Source organism: Lissotriton vulgaris, chromosome 6, assembly GCF_964263255.1.
Source record: "Lissotriton vulgaris chromosome 6, aLisVul1.2, whole genome shotgun sequence".
NCBI lineage: Eukaryota > Metazoa > Chordata > Amphibia > Caudata > Salamandridae > Lissotriton > Lissotriton vulgaris.
Genome location: NC_141694.1, coordinates 685,302,295 through 685,317,797, shown reverse-complemented (window position 1 = coordinate 685,317,797; position 15,503 = coordinate 685,302,295). Strand labels below are relative to the sequence as shown.

Below are 15,503 nucleotides of genomic sequence, written 5' to 3'. Positions count from 1 at the left end.
ATGGAACATCAGACATTTTTTTACATTACAATACGGTTATAGTTTACTAAAAGCAAAAAAATTAAAATTCATTGGGGAAAAACAATAAAGCGCATGCAATTTGGCCAAGAAAATGTCAAGGAAAACTACTCTGGATTCACAAAGTCTGCGACTGTTATAGAAGAACTATGTCCATCAGAGCAATATTTTACAAGTTTTGCTTCTCGAATCGAAACTGTATTGATGGTTTATGGTTTACTAAGCCCTGCTCCCGAAGGACAGCTCATGAGAGTGTATTCAATCGCCTCTGTGGGCTTCTAATTCTCCGCACTGCAAGTGCAGGAACTTTAATGAAGACAGATGACACAGAGAGATCGACTGGAGAGGTGCATCCAGAGTCAGGAAAAATACAAAGTAAAGAAATCATGCACTGTTCAGGCAATACTCGAAAGAGCAGGTCGCAGACCTGCAGAGAACACAGCACAAACATTCATGCAACTATGACTTAACATAAGAACACAATTTGCTCAAAACGTACTGCATGTAGGGATATTGCTGGTGATGAGATACTTAACAGTACAAGTTTCATAAAAATAAATCTTTGATGGGCAAAAAATGCAGTGATGCGACCCTTCATTAACCTGGACGCCCAAAACCATAAAAGACCACTCTCAAAATCATTGAAGGGATCGACTGCCCAGAAAAAATCCGGTATCTGGCAAAGTGTGCAAGAGATAGTTGGCGAAGATATCAAGACATAAAGCAATGTATTAACATCGACATTTTCCATAGCGCGAAACACTCTATTCTCTTACATCTGGTGTGGGCCAAACTTTGTGGGACATATACAAGAAACACACATTCACAAAGAGGGATACATAATACACAACAGGAGGCAGAAGGTGCATATGCTGCAGTCATATTTACATTGAAGTGCGTAGATAGATTAAGGGGGACCTAAGAGATGGGGATCAAGCATCAGCTCAAAATGACACTGTATAGAACGTCTAAATAACAAAGGTAGCAAAACTGACTCCAAGGCCAGTAAATAATGCTCATTATTGGCCCTGACCTGACTTAAGGAGTCTAATGGAGAATAGGAGAATAACTAGTGCTATTTACTGGCGGTAATGTTAGTAACAGATGTATGTGGCAGCTCTTTCACAACCACTTCCCTTGTGTCTCCAAATGAAAGGGTCAGTGGTTTGCAGCGACAACTACAGCAGAGGGCCTTTACTGGGGGATTGCGGACTGACTCGGTCCAATCTGTCACTTTTTCAACATTCCAATGAAGCTGCTAAATGTGCCGTTTTAAAATAATTCCCTGGCAATTTTGGGTGGGATTACAATACATTTTTTAAAGATATTTGTATGAGATGTTGTGTTTTTAGTAGTAAGACATTTTGGGTGAAGCTGTGGAAGCCGTAAAAAATAAAATAATTTGAGAAGTGATAAAGGCGGACACACCCTAATCAGAGTCCCCAATGTACAATGATTATCCTGATCTACCGTTATTGTGTGCAGTCTCTAGAACAGAAACAGAGGATAATTGTGCTGCACAGTTTACTTTTTTAGAATGCACATTTTTTTCATGTCGATGGCACGCTACCAAAATACTCCGTAGTAGACGAGAGCCGCAACAAGGAAGAATCTAGTTAAATTTTATTTTATTAAATAGAGACAATTTTACGAAAAGTTTATCTTATTTATTTATTTATTTATTTTTTCAGCTTGTAGAGCGCGACAGTTACCCAGACAGGGTTACCCGGCGCTAATGAAGACTAGAGCAGCATACAGTAGATGGAGGCTATTGGTTAAACAACCAGGTCTTGACTGCCTTCCGGAAACGGCTGAAACAACGTTCCGCACGAATGACCGGAGGGAGGGAATTCCAGAGCCTAGGACCCATAGAGGCAAAGCACCTCCCGCCCATCCTGGCAAGTCTGACCTTGGGTACACAAAAAAATTCTTGGTTGGATGACCTCAGTGTGCGGGTTGGGGAGTACGTCGTCACCAAGGATTGTAAATATCTTGGAGCTGTACCTGCTTTTATTTTAAACATGTAGCTTAAGGCTTTAAACTTCACACAGCTCTCCACTCGGAGCCAGTGAAGTTCCCTGAGATGTTGTGTAATGGGTTTGTTCCTCTTGCAGCCACAGAGTAAACGCGCCGCAGCATTCTGGACCATTTGAAGGCGACGGGTAACCGCCTTAGTAACCCCCAGGTAGAGCACATTACCGTAGTCCAACCGGGAGGTCACAAAGGCGTTAACCACAGACCTCTGGGTGTCGGGTGGCAACATCCACATTATCTTTCACAACCAGCGCAAGATGGAAAAGCAGATAGCCGCCACTTTCATCACTTGCGTCTGCATTGTTAGGCCCTGATCTATGGTGACCCGCAAGTTCCGCACGTGTGTTGATGGTGGAGGAATGGGGCCCATTTCCGCCGGCCAATGTTTAGCGCACCACTGGTCGGGCCTACTCCCAAGGATAAGAATCTCTGTTTTTTCCCCGTTGAGCTTCAGCAAATTTTGGTTCATCCAGGTGGCGATTTCGCTGAGCCCCGATTGAAGAAGGGAAGTAGGGGACATATCTGATTGCGAGAGGGAGAAAACTATCTTATTCACATTATTGTGGATTTTAAAGAGATAAAAAAATGCGATCTCTCCTGGGATATCTTTGCAGTAAATTCACACAATTCATCCTCAGCCTCTTCGGAGAAACCATCCGACATTCTGAATGAGAGATATAACAGCACCACCAGAAGTTTGCTGGTTAGTTCTACAGAGATAGACTCCATCCTCAAAACGAAGAGCTACTGAAGAACTCAAGCGGGAACATCTTGAGGACAGAACGACGCCCGTAATACCCTTGGACGTCATATTGCTGGAGTGGCTGTTTGATTGTACTGCCTTTATAGGTCTCGCCTACGCAGCGCGCATGCGCTGCATAGGAGACCTTTAGCCGTGGTGCAGCTCTTTTTCACAGCACATACTCGTGCTTGTGGCGGCATATGCCTTGCAGGAGTGCGCAGCGGCGCGCCACACGCATGAGTATGTGCTTTGAAAAAGAGCAGACTGCTCTCCCGAGCATGCACGTACCACTCGCGGGTGCACACCTCCGCCTCTCTCCCGCTGCAGCCTGCACGCCTTTTATCTTTTTAAAAACTTTCAGCGCGAGGCGCGCGCTTGTTATTTATCACACACTTCGCCCTTTCTCTTCTGCATCTTCCTATCACAATCTGCTTTTTATATTTCCTCCTCCTTTCCTCGCCCACTCTTTCCATTTCACTTCAGCTTTTTCCACCTTTTTTCGCCCCTCTGACTCACACCCGATCTCCCACCTTCTTTTCCGCCTTATTATATCCTTTAAGTGCTCTTACCTCAAACACTTCTACCCTTCACTTCGACACTCCCGCCATTTCACCCTTCCTTCACTCATTCACACTCAATTTCCCATCTTTTCCCCTTTCCTCTCATTTCTTTTTTTCCTCGCACTCCGTCCTATCTATATTTACCCATCTCCAACCCTACTCTTTTCCATCTTCTCGCTCACGTTGCCCCTACAAACATTTCTTCACACACACATGGTTTACCTGCCCATGTCTTACACGTTGCCCCCAGAGTCTCTTCTCGTCACTGACAGCCTCGCCTTCTTTCTTCTCCCTTCCTTTTCTTCTTCTTTCTCTTTTACACGCTCCTGCTTATCTTTTCATCTATCACCTCCCATCTCCATCCTAAGGTCCCTCCAAACTGTCTGCCCGTATTTATTTTCTCTAGCCCCATTCTCTCTCTTCCTCACGGTTTCCCCATACTCCTCCTCTCTGTTTCATATTTCTCTCCCAGCACCCCCCTCCCTCTCAGGTGCGCACCTTCCATTCTTCCCGCCTTTCATGCTCTCTCTCAATCTTTCCCTTCCATCTTTTGTCCCTCTTCAACTTTCTCACTCTCAGGCGCTCTCTACTCATTCAATCCAGATGCAACGCCTCCAACGCCTCCCTATACAGAGGTCGCAGCTCTATAGCCAGGAGCAGTTGGTTAGGGGTTGTTCGTATAGTGCGGCCATGCACTAGATGCATGACCCCCCCCTTTTTTTTTAAATAAACAAATCTTTTGGGGGGGTTTTGGGTCACACTTATTACCCTACTGTGGAATCCCTTTTCTGTCCTCTTCCCAGAGCAGCTTTGGGTTAGTGTGTCCAGAAGGGACCAACAAGCCTTTTACTATGGATGCCCTTGGGCTTTACCCAACAAAGGGTCCAAAAACTGAGCACCAGGTACACCCTGTTAGCATTTTACTCTAAGGGTACGAAGTTAAAGAATCCAAGGCTTATTCTGGAACGTGGTGTGGGGTAGGAATTCAGAACTCAATACATTGGGTACCAGATCTTGAGGGTAGAAATAAAAGGACTCAATCCTTTAGTCTCACTTTTATATCTTGCCTTTCCCATTTTTGGGCGTAGCCTTGTAAATGTGCGCCTATAAGTATGTGTGTGTGTGTGTTTGTGTGTATGTATATATATACACACACAAACACATACATTTACAAGGCTACATATACATATCATTAGCTGTGGCTAGACCTCCACCATGCGCCTACACCCTCTCTTCCCAGTCGGTTTCTCTGCTGGGAGCAGAAAGCTGACTGTGTTGCTTAGTAAGCAGAAACAGATAAATTACCGCAATTATTTCAGACTTTGTAGGTGCATGTGAATGGAGAACATGCCTTTGACTTATTCTTGGCTCAAAGACCTGACCTTTGTCCCAAAACCAGGACATTTATTTAAAATTACGAAAAGTGCCGGGACACCGAGACCGGAACTGTCCAGGGAAATCTGGGACGTCTGGTCACCCTATCAATACAGCATTTCATAACAATCAATAAATCAATGCCCAGCCAGTGCTTGTAGGTAAGGAAAAAAAGTACTTTATTTTCAATGCAGTACTATACATACAAAATCAGAGGGAAGAAATAAGGTACATAGTTATCAAGGCAGCTTGAGAGAGTTAACTAATATTAGGGTGTTCCCAATGGTACTGTACAACAAGCATTGGCATAGCCAATAGGTCTCGCCTTTGGGACCTTATAAGTGTTTAGTTATCCAGCATAATATCTTTGTTGCAACAACATCAACTGTTGCATGGCTAAACACTTATAAAGTCCCAAAGGCGAGACCTATTGGGTATGCCAATGCTTGTTTAATATAGAGGTGAAATCTGACATTTTAAAAGTAGAAGGGGAGTTCTACGAGTTTAGTCATGTACTTGTACTTTTAAACGGCTAAAAGTTATTGAACAGAGGAGATTAATCACCTTTGTCTAATATCCCCTTCCGGCACCCATTTCAGAAGGATATCCATCCTCTATATCATCCTTAATTTTAAATACCTGAAAGGAGGCATCATTTGGAAGAAAAAAGAAATTAACTTTTCACCTATCAATTATAATGCAGTGGAATAGATATTTTAGAGCTGAAGAAAATTATTCCACATCAGGTCGCAAAGGCAAGGATTATGCATTAGCTTTCCTCTTTGTGCCACTCAGCAGCAAAAAAATGAACATTGCATCAAACTAAATATCAGAGAAAAAAAACAGGAAATTAGTCCCTCAAAAAAATATATCAATCACTCTTCATACAACCAATAGCCTAAAACGGATCAAAACACCCCGAGGATTATGAGCACTTTGTCTTTCTTCACCGATCAGCAGTCAAAAGTGTTTTTCTTCTTGTTCTCTTTACTCTGCCACTTGCTTTCCCTACTTGTTCATTCAATTCAGAGTTGTCTCAATTTAATGATGTAAGAATTAGTATATGTTTGTCTTCACTCCAACCTGGTGTGCTCACAGCGTTATTTTGGAGCGACGCAAACTTACTGAGCAATGCAGAAAAGGCAGTGGATTGTGCTTTCAGCAGGCTGGACTTGGGCTCTTGGTTCCTTGCAGTTGTGTACAGCGGCAAGGTCCCTCCAGTGCATGGAACAGGGCAATGGGATGCAGGTCACACCAGTGTTCCATCTTGAAGCAGGAGTGCGGAGCAGAGTGCTGAAGAGACTGTCCACACACTGAGTTTGGGGATTCAACACACAACCTCTGCCTTAGAACAGTTGTTCCTTTCACCACTTCTGGAGATGATGTTTTGAAGTTGCCTCTGCCTCAGTGATATAGTTAGCCATTCTCGGATCGGAAGCTCCACCCAGCCCTCTTAACTATGCCCTATGGTGGTCAGTACATTATTTTTAGAATGAGGGTACTAAACTCCTGAGGGACCCAAGGGCATTTCAATCCATTGGATCATTTTTCTAGGCAGCTTAAGTATAACCTGATTATGTCATAATGCCCAGGGGCAGGTACCGTCCAGTTTTGATCTTTCAGATATAGTAAAGGAAGTACAGGCTTTCTTCACTAGAGGCGAGAGTTTCTCTGAAGCCTGAGACTTCACTGCGAAGAGCGGAATCGCAATCCTTCAATTCCCTAGGAAGGCAGATGGTGAAGCTTGTAGCTTTACACTCCGGAGCCATCCCTCAGAATTAAGAATACATTGGCCCAGGAACTCCTAAACTTCATGGAATAGCGGAACCTAGTGGACACTCGCATTCCAAGAAAAAATGGGACCCTTTGGCATATGGACTGCTGTACATGATGGCAAGAGGCTTGTCTTGTGAAATGTGACAATTAGTGTCATATTCCCTCTGTCTGGAAAGCTGCAAGCTCTGGTTTCACGAGTAGCCCTATGGCCTACATGCATAATCTGTTTGGGATTTCTGAGAACCATCTTGTAGAAGAAAACATGCAACAGGGAGTTTTCAGATGGTTCTGAGACAGAGTAAAAACCAGTACAGACAATGAGGGCCCATGAAGTACACAAACACTCTGAGCATCAACAAAGGAGTAGTCGATAAAGGGGAGACCCTGGGCCCAATTCACAGAACTAACTTAAGACAAAATCTTAAACTTACTACCATTTTGGTATTCACAGAAGGCACTTACTCATTTCGGTATTCACAGAAGGCACTTACTCATTTCGGTATTCACAGAAGTTAGGAGTCTTAACTTTAGGACTCCTAAATGCCTTCTGTGAATACCGGAAGTCTACAAATTAGGATTTTTCTCAGTTTAGTAGTAGTAAAGTTAGGACTCCTAACTTTAGGACTCCTAAATGCCTTCTGTGAATACCGAAAATCTTAAAATTAGGATTTTTCTCAGTTTAGTAGTAGTAAAGTTAGGACTCCTAACTTTAGGACTCCTAAACTGAGAAAAATCCTAACTTTACGACTTTAGGAATTCACAGAAGGCATGTAGCGGGGCAGCGGAGGAGAGATGTAGGTAACTGGCCACTTCCACCACGACAAAACTAATATGTTGTACACGAGGTGATACCACCCCCTGCCCTCCGATGCAACAGACACTAGAATAGGAGTCTTTTGATTTTTACTTCACATGCTCGCCCACTGAGGTTAGAGCCTTCACCAGTAGCGATTTTTGCTAACTTGGTAACGAGGATTTAGGATTCGGTGCGCCTTGTAGGGGGCACATACCATCCACTTCCTTGTTTTTTGGTCCTGACGAAAACCTGGTATATCCCATCTAAGGTTGAAACATGTAGACCAGATCACATGTAGACCAGATCACATACAGAGATACTGTTGGCCGTAACTACCCTCATAGTATCTCACCACACTTTTTTAACATTGTCCAGTTGCTTGTAAATAAAATGTATCTTCCCACTAACTTAAACCAGGACAATTTTTAACACACCTTTTTTTGCACTTACACCCACAACCAGCTCCACTGTAATTCAGGTGTTGTAGCACACCCTGGTGACGCTAGGCCACCAGGGTGGACCCCGATGATGAAGCATGTCACCACTAGGGTGGTGAGTGAGGGTTTTTTAACAAAAGGATACATTCTTTCCTTTTGTCATTTACACACCCCATTAGGATTTTTTCTTGATTCTCTATGATAGTACTCCTGTCTTTGTTTATTTACCCTTCTATCCATCTCCCAGACTTTCTAAGGATTATAACGAATTATTGTAGCCAATTTCACCACTTGATAATGGAAGGGTGCCCGAGTGTGATGGCGTTTAGGATTCTCAGCGACCCTGGACAGTCTCAAGGCTTTCAGAACACACTGAAGCTTTACTGGTCATGGTCAGAGTGAATCGGTATAGAAAGCTGGCCTGACCAAGATGGCCAGTTGGTATAGGAAAATCTGGACCTGGATCCTGTGAGGCCAGAGGCAGTCCACAGCATGGTTTTTTTCTTATAATTAGCAATGTTAGGGATGTCCTGGAGGACATTCAATTGTTTCTTATCCACCATTTTCTGACCCATTTTTCAATTAATGAATCCCCCGGGGGGGAGGATACTATCTGAGGTGTAGATCTGTGAGGATTAAGAGTCATTGCCCCAACACAGTGGTAATGGAAGTTTTACACCTCTCATAGATCTAAGTACATGCAATTGTTGGACATCCATTAAGTGCTGAACAAGACTTCTCCAGGAGGAATAGTTGGCCACACAACTCTAAAACGGCTGAAACTAACCCTATGGTGTAAAACATGTTGGAATCATACCCCCACACCAGTAACCGGTGTGGGAGGTAGGATTCCATCCCTCAGAAGTGAGCTTTGTTGGGTCCCTGGTGTTTCCGGTACCAGCCTTTTAGTCCTGGGCAGCAAAAAATGGTTGCTGCTGACCAGAGACACATTTCTGCCCTCCTGCTGCTGAGCAGGGGAAGGCGGAATAGGCATTCTGTCACAGGGAGGTGTGACCACATTCCAGACAGGATTTAGTGTATTAAGGTTGGGTGGGTGCGCTTGACAACCACCGAAAGTCTGCATGAGGGGCACATTTGGTGTCCTTGTGCATAGTCTAGTTCAAACCAGTCCTGGAAGCCAATGGCTCCTGCTCTGGTGCGTAACTGGACAAAGGACAGGGGAATAACCTCCCCATTGTCCAGACCCTCCTTTGGGAGGGTCCCCTGAATCTGTTCAACCCTCTCCCATTGGTACTTAAGGGCTTACCTGGCTGTAGGACGCTAGATTTGACGTGGACAAGACTCTGAACCAGAAGCCACTTCAGACCTTTTCAACCGACTTCCCTGGGATAGGTAACTCTGGTACATCAGTAACAACAAAGCACGTGGTTGTGGTCCCACACTGCACCCGTCCTCCGTGGGATAACCTACTTACTCACCTTGGGTGGTTTCTTGGGGTCCCAGCGATTCTACAACCTCTCACCACTGGCCTGACTCGAGTTGTGGTTCTTATACCACTATTTTAGTATATGGTTTGGTCCCTCACTAGGGCCCACTGTGTATTAGTGCTATTTACTGTCATTTCTGTGCTTAAGTATTGTGTGCTTTGTGATTATCTCCCTGTAGGAGATACTGTGTTGTACTAGATAGTGTTATATTAATAAATACATATTTTTCTAACTACTGTATGGTTCTCCTTTCATTTAACCAATACTATAAGGTTGCATTTTGGTAAAACAAGCTGCTTAACATTCCTTTAAGACTAAGCCTGAAGGCTGCTCTCCACAGCTACCTCTTGGATAGCTTTCTACAGTTATCTTGGACCTCTTAAATCACCATAAGGGTTGTTTGCAATGGTGCAAGGTGCCCACTTTAACTAGTGGACAGCATGTACCAAGCCAACTTCTCACATAGGGCAATAGTCCCAATGACACCTACTCCCTGCTTAAGACTGAAACATGTCAATGTCTATCTGGAAGAATAAAAGTCTTTCAATCTTGTAGAAGTGTGGATTACTATTAACAATTATCACCGATCACTACAAAATGTTATTTTTTTTAGGCCTTCCACCATTGATATACAAGAAGGAAAGCACCACCAACAAAAAAGTCCATTCAGTATGAGTTCCAACCCTATGACTACGGAAACGCCCTCTACGGCGGCGCACCGACTAAGCTCATCAACAGACTGCAAAGAATCCAGAATGCCTCTGCACGCCTGATCCTCGACGTCCCGCGCCCCGTCCACACCCCCCCCTACCTCAGGAACCTGCACTGGCTCCCTGTCGACAAAAGAATCTCATTCAAGCTCCTGATCCACGCACACAAGGCACTCCACAAGACCGGCCCAGCCTACCTCAACAGTTGTCTCTCCTTCACGCACCCAACAGGAAACTCCGCTCCGCAGATCTCTCCCTGGCCACCGTCCCATACATCCGTAGAGCCACAGCCGGAGGTAGATTCTTCTCCCACCACGCAGCCACAACCTGGAACACCCTCCCTCTCATCCTACAACAAACCGAAAACCTTCTAACCTTCAGGAGACAACTCAAGACCTGGCTGTTCGACCAGTAGCAACAGCACCCCCCTCTCCCCCCCTCAGCGCCTTGGAACCCTTGCGGGTATGTAGTGCGCTCTACAAATTGAATTGATTGATGATTTGCATCCTTAAACTATAAAAAACACAGGATTTGCCTCATTGACTCAATTAGTGGCATTACTCCAATTACTTCTACCGCTTGAATATGAATTTTCCTTGGAAAAAATAAAAGACAAGAGGCGTTTGGCAAAACAGGAACAGTAGGTTTAATTAAACACTTCGGTCCGGAGCACAGTTACAGAAGCGGGTCTGAGGACTGTCTCAAAGTACAGTCAATCTGAGCATCATTTTATACATTTCGATGGGTTTCATAAAGTGTTTAAATTGGTTCTTATTTGGTAAATAATGCGAGCCTTGCCTTTGGAACCATAAATAAGAAACCAGATAGCAAACGCAGGTGGGCCTCTGCCTTGCGTTGACACAATGGGGGCCAGTAGGTACCATTTCCAGATGTCCAGCATGAGGGCCGTTTGATCACTGCATGCACTGTGTATGTTGTGACCTGATTGGCTATGTGTTCCTAACTTTATGTGGCATTGGAATTTATTGTGATTTGGGGAATGCACGCACCCCTTTGGCCATGTGTGCCTTAATGGGGCCAAAATACCTGGAGCATTGTGATGTTGCTACACCAATCTGTGGGACTGATCTGAGTTTCCGGTTTGTGCGTTTGTCTACTGGCTATGTGCTACCACACCTGTAAATTGTCAATCAGTAAACTCAGGCCTAGGGCTCACAGCCTGCCTGACAACGTATTTTTGAGTCGGGGATGACAGAGTTTGTGATGGGTGAATCTGATAAGAGAGAATGTATCATTGCTTACATTGGCATCAGCCTTTTCAATATTATCCCCCTCCTCTATCCCTGTGGTGAACAGAGTTTCAGATGTTAGAGGGGAGTAAGCAGGGAGGCAACATCTACTTAATCCTATATTTTCCTCCCTTTCCCCGTTCGTGATTTATCATGTTTCCATTAGGAAAGATAGACCCCCAGATGAGAAACTGAAGATCCGTAAACAGTACACTAGAAAGACTATACAATGCTATATTGTAGGATCTGTAGAGAGCATGGCGACCCGGAGGCATCCCAACGCTAAGAGAGAGAGAGAGGAAGCACACCAAGACAGAGATCGGGAAAGATCAATCATCTAAGAGGTCACAGCTGAAGGATCCAGATTTTAATGGCTTTGCAAAAGGGCAGCTCATTAACTAGACACCTAGTGGCCAAGGGGAGAGAATTCCAGAGCTTAGCAACATTAAACCGAAAGGAGCACCATCCCTTTTCGTCTCTTAACTACAGGAATGGTGACCAAATGCAGGCTGGAAGAGCGAAGGACCTTATTGGGGGCACAATAAGTAATAAGCTGTTGAAGGACTGGATGGCCTTTCCCATGGAGGACTCAGACTAAGGGCACTGCACAGGAACTTAAATTCAATTCTTTGAGCAATGGGGAGACCAGAAACACAAAGTGGTTGTTCGGAAGGGAGTCATAGTAACTGTTCGTACACAACAACAATCCAAAGGTTTCAAGACATGGTCTACCCACTGCTAATTGCCACGAAGAGACAACTCAATCAACATCTGACATTCACACAAGTTAGGTTCAAAGGTTACATGGCTCAAAGCACTTAAGGAATGCTTTCGAGGCAGTAACCAAACCGTAGAGGCCACTCAGCTACCCACAGAAATATAGTTCAAGCATAACATAATTCATCAGTGAAGAACATGTACTTAATGAATCACAACTACACGCCAATGTCTGCACAAAGTGCAAGAGCCCTAGTAATTTGTAGACTCTATACGATACAGACACAGAATAATATAACCTAAAATACACCCTCTCCCTACTTAAGCAGATACCATACACCATGTTAATGAGCAGAGCACTACTATATGTAAATGCTCAACATCTGCATATTGCCTATGTGTGAATCATGCACCAAGTATTTCACTCATGGAAATCATTTGCTATTACTTTGAGAGGAGGGAGGTTAGCGGTGGTTTTGCTAATGTAGAGTGTTAACGTTTCTATTGTAACAAGCATTGGCAAAGCCAACAGGTCTGGATTTAATGTACTAACGCAAGCAGTGTTTGCACATTACAGCAAGACACACACACAAAAGAGCCCACAAACGGTGAGGGCAACAGCTATTAAGCAATCCCTTAGTGTATATTGATGCAAGCACTCAAGTGGAGGCAGAAGGATACTCTTAATTAGCTAAGTAATGATTACTCTACTGTACACAACCGAGAGGTGATTGGCAACATATTATGTCAACGGCTGAAAAAGGTTGATCTAAGAAAGTCAGTAGATGAATATTGGGACCCAAAGCCTACTCTAGGTATATTGTCAGCCACAGATCACTTTGATGGCTAGCTGCTCTGTCAAAATACAAACCTAAAAATACTGCTTAAGCATAAATGGGCTATATTATGCTCTAAGTTTTAAGAACCTAACAGACAACCATGACAGAGATATTACAAATGCCACTAGAAATAACAATTATACAATTCTAACCATTAAAGTCAAGTCAAGTCAAGTCAAAGTTTATTATGTTTTTGGCTCTCTATGAGGGCCACATAAAATAAAACATACAATATACATCACATAAAAGAATCAACAAAATAACACCTTACAGTCTGGAAAAAGCGATGTGGAACATACAGTCACTAGTCTCGCAGTCCTCAGCCATTCCACGTGCATTGTTAATAAATATCTAAAAAGCATTTAAAAAAGTTAAAAATTCTGTAGCAAAACATTTCATTAGGTGGGCTATAAAGTGCATGGAGGAAAGTATATACATTTAAAATTCCTAGCTGTAGACAAATTGGTTTTAGCCATTTGAGGCGAAAAGGACGCAATACCTTACATACAAACAAAACATGATTGCGATTCTGTACATTATTATGGCAGAAATTACATACAGGAGACACACCGTACCATTTTGCGTGAAGAGAATTTAAAGGAAGCAGATCTTGTCTCAATAAAAACCATAGCCTTCTGATTCTATGAGGGATATTCCAGATGAGATATTGTTGGGGCTGTTTAAACAAGTATGTATTTAGCAAAGGTTGTCTATCTTTTTTCCTTGTTTGGGCTATCCAATCTAGTTTATAACATAGTTCCCAGGATGCATTTTTTAATTTCGTCTTAAGTTCAACGGGGTCTAATAAGAACAAGATGTTTGCATCCAACTCTAGTAGATCAACAGCCATTCTAAAGTTTTTTACCAATAAAGAGAAGTCATTGAGATCCCCCAAAAGTTCTCTTTTAATCGCTTCTCTCAGGGAACCATTTTTTCCTCTAACCAGACAGGCTACCCATCTTACAAGGGCAATCAGCCCCTGCACCCAACCGCTTCTCAAACCAAATTCTCGCCTGCATGAACTGTCGGAGCAGGCCGTATTTAGAGTTGATATTTTCCTTAAGATCTTTCCTTCTACTTTCGACACAAATCCCCAATGTTTTATATCCACTAATTCAATCCCATAAAGGAGAGTGGCAGGTATCTTAGCTTTAAACACATCAAGGAATAATTTAAAGTGTCTCTTCCCTGTAGCATTATACAAAGAGCACAATCCCATCCCATGTGACAATGCTTTACGAGAATTGTGCTCTATATGGGCAGTCTCACTTATGTTTGCTGTAATTATTTTCCCTAAAAAGGTGTAGGTTTTAACTACCTCTAATTTCTGTCCTCCTAAGATCCAGTTGTAATTTACAGACCTGCATTTTTTCTTACCGAAAATACACATAATCTTGCTTTTAGTAGCATTGATCTTCATAAAGTGTTTTTCTGCGAAAAGTGATAATGCATGCAGGCGATTTGACAGGCCCTTCGGAGTCAGGTCAAGAACAAGTATATCGTCTGCATACATTAGTACAGATATCGGTACTCCCCCAATTTTTGGGGCTATTCCTCCACTGGATGTTATTTGGGACGGTAGGTCAGCTGTATATAGGGAGAACAGAATAGGGGCTAGTATGCATCCTTGTTTTAATCCATTCGGGGAAGGGATTGATTGGGAAAGTCCCCTTTCCCCACCTAGTAGCAGCTTGCACCATGTGTTGGTGTGAAGGGACTTTACCAATTCTAACAGATATGCTGGCATACCCATTGTGGCAAGTTTTTTCCATAACATTGACCGATCTACCTTATCAAACGCGGTTGAAAAATCAATGAATGCCACATATATTCCGCCTCCTCTAACTCGAACATATTTGTCTACAAGCACCTGTAAGGCAGTTAAATTATCCAGGGTTCCATGCTCTTTACGGAAACCAGTTTGCTGCATAGGTAAAATATCATTTACGTCTATCCATTTCATAATTAATAATAGAACACATTTTGCAAAGATTTTTCCTATTGAATCTAAAAGTGCAATTAAGCGATAATTCTTAGGGTTATCCCGTTCTCCCTTTTTGAATATGGGAATCAGAATACTACCCCTCCAAGAATTGGGGACTAATTTAGTAATAAAACATCTCCGGAACAGTGGGAGTAATATCTTACTCCATAAAGTAACATCCTGCTTTATCATAGTCATGGGCAATTCATCCGGGCCCATGGCTCCGGAACAGCGCATACTTCTTATCACAGCTGCTATAGATTCTTCAGTAGGAAGATCTATATTATCATCTTTATTCAGGATAGATTCCAAATTATTATCTTCCACTCCATTGGAAGCGTAAAGATTAGAGATAAATGTCATCCATACTTCCTCTGCTATAGAAACTGGAGTCGGAAGAGTTCTCATTCCACATCCTTTTCCTATTACAGACCAGAAGTCTCTAGAATTATTATTGACAGATGCCTCTCTTAGCCGTATCCATAACTTGTCTTCTTTTTCTTTCTTTAATTTATTTTTTAATCTGTTCCTTCTTCTTTTAAGTAGGGCTAAGTTTCGTTCGTTTTCTCCAGTTCTATTTAGGTATTGTTGCCTAACGAGTTTGTTTACTTCCTTATTTAAGGATAGCAATAGAGGCGGAGGACATGGAAGGTTTTTAGGATTACTATTCGTCTTTGCCATCCTTCTTAGTTTCTGTGATAGTAATTCAAACTGAAGGAGTTCTGAACCTTGCCATTCCTCTAGTTCCAAAATGGTTTGGGCAAGAATACTTTGAACATTCTTTAGGGATCTAGAATCCCAGAAACATCTTCCTCCAT

At 42.9% G+C, this 15,503-nt stretch overlaps 1 protein-coding gene across 1 annotated transcript in view; it reads right to left on the bottom strand.

Annotated features, from left to right (window-relative positions):
* Positions 1-15,503, bottom strand: part of ASCC3 (activating signal cointegrator 1 complex subunit 3) — a 2,217,780-nt gene that overhangs the window by 2,096,084 nt on the left and 106,193 nt on the right. The gene's annotated exons all lie outside the window — the stretch shown is intronic.